Genomic DNA, 2,259 nt, shown 5'->3' with positions numbered 1-2,259 from the left:
TGGTTAAGAGCGCGGGCTACTAACCCCAAGATTCCGAGTTCGATTCACGGCAGCGACCTGATTAATAATAGTAATAATAATAATAATATAATAATAGTAACATCGTTAGGAATGAGAACCCAGGTTCGAAATTTCCCCAAGACACCTGACGAAGGCTGGAGGGTATATCAGCCGAAACGTTGTGTTAACAACAAACAAGATGAGGACAAATATCCGTCAAATGTAAATAATGTAAATAATGTACAATATCTATTGTACCCTATCGTTTCATAAGACGATAGGATGTAATAACACGAGAGGGGGGAAATCCCAGCTGGTCACATGACTAGGTGGAATTTCTTCTATTATTTTCGTTGCTGGTAGTTTCGGCGGTGGCGACGTTGGTGGGGGTGGATGGTTGTGGTGTTGGTGGTCATGATGGTATTGCTAATGATAAAGATTAGGAGTGTAATGGTAATGGCTTTTGGATTAGGCTTGATTGGGTTGGATTACCCATATTCAGTCTGTTACAGGACGAAGGCTTCGGCATGTTTTCTCTCTACCAACCACGGTTCGATGTGTAGGCCGTGAATTTGAGCTGCAGGTCATACTGGATTCCTGGGCCTACTCTGGCACACTGGCTTGGCATGGCTTGGCTGAGGATTCAGATCTTCTTTGGGTACTCTTACTTAAGAGTAGTTAAGTCGATTATATCAACCCCAGTGCTCAACTGATACTTATTTTATCGTCGACGAAAGAGTAGAAGGCAAAACAAGAATGCGTACAAATACCGAATGAAATGTTTCTGGGTGCTTGTGATTTCATTGCTTTGCTGCGTTACGAGTCGTGCTTGGACCAAAACGGACAGTTTGGAAACAAGTGTTCATGAAAAAATTAATTCCGTCTGAAGTTACTGTCAAATTTTGAAATGAAATGTATTTTAATAAATACTGACTTCATAATCATTCAATGTGTATATATGTTTTAGGATACTTTGTATGCATATACAGGCCCCGTTCTATCAAATATAACCCCAAAACAAATCAAAAGAGAAAAAAGTTTCTTAATCTTTAAGGAATAACAGACTAATAACCTATACTGGGATAAATTTCGGTCAAAAACAAACCCAAAACTGAATGGGGTATGACACGACAAAATATGTCATATAAAGTATTGGACACATTCTCTTAGGGGATGGGATTGTTAGACTTGACATGGTCCAATTTTGAAGGAAGTGTAAGTAAATATCTTTTACTTGTTTCAGTCATTTGACTGTGGCCATGCTGAGGCACTACCTTGAAGAATTTTAGTCGAACGAATCGACTCCATTGCTTAGTTTTGCCTTTTTTTAAACCCCGCACTCGTATATCTGTCAACAGAGTGGGCTTACCATCCAAAGTGTACACTATTATATATCCATTACGGCCATATTTAATTTCAGATCGGCTATCTCTGATGAGCGCAGGGTTACATAACCAGATTGTTACTTAACACTCCGTTGAATCCCTGGCATGAAACCGGTTGTTAAAATTAGCTGTAGTATCGTAATATATAATACTGTACACTTCGGATAATATATATATATATCAATGATAATAAAAGGGTAAAATTAATTAATTAATTAATTAATTAATTAATCAATCAATTAATTAATTAATAATTAATAATTTTCCCAAATAGTTCGGTACGTTAAAATAGCCTTTTTAGGTATAATTATACAAATATTCTATAATTATAGACATAATTATAATAAGAGGTCAGCTAATTGCTTCGCCAAGCACCGAATTCAGAAATAGGAGCTAAAATTCCTTTTCCGCTACCATAAATATATCCCAAACAATAACACATTTGTTTTACGTAGGCAAAAAGAAAAAAAAAATAACGAATCCACACCACTCAGATTAGCTACATACGCGTTTCGGCATTAAAGTAAAGTTATATTTACTTACTTATTTCCCATCTTCAGTGCAGCATTTCAAATATAAATTTGTGAGTGTTAGAATTAAATATGTACGCGATCAAGCGTCATCGCATAAGTGATGGGAAATAAGTCAGTAAATATATCTTTACTTTAATCCCGAAACGCGTATGTAGCTAATCTGAGTCGTGTGGATTCGTTATTTTTTCTTTTTGCCTACGTAAAAAGTCTGTTACTGTCTGGGAGATATTTATGGTAGCGGAAAAGGTATTTTAACTCCTATTTCTAAATTCGGTGCATGGTGAAGCAATTAGCTGACCCCTGATTATAATTATGTCTATAATTATAGAATATTTGTATAT

General features: G+C 35.9%; 1 protein-coding gene across 4 annotated transcripts in view; it reads right to left on the bottom strand.

The window, feature by feature from the left end:
- The window catches only part of LOC106878214 (uncharacterized), a 40,787-nt gene that overhangs the window by 35,107 nt on the left and 3,421 nt on the right, over nucleotides 1-2,259 (bottom strand). The gene's annotated exons all lie outside the window — the stretch shown is intronic.

This window comes from Octopus bimaculoides, chromosome 7, assembly GCF_001194135.2.
Source record: "Octopus bimaculoides isolate UCB-OBI-ISO-001 chromosome 7, ASM119413v2, whole genome shotgun sequence".
Taxonomy (NCBI): Eukaryota; Metazoa; Mollusca; class Cephalopoda; order Octopoda; family Octopodidae; genus Octopus; species Octopus bimaculoides.
The sequence above is the reverse complement of the archived record's forward strand: the minus strand, read 5'-3'. Positions and strand labels throughout refer to the sequence as shown.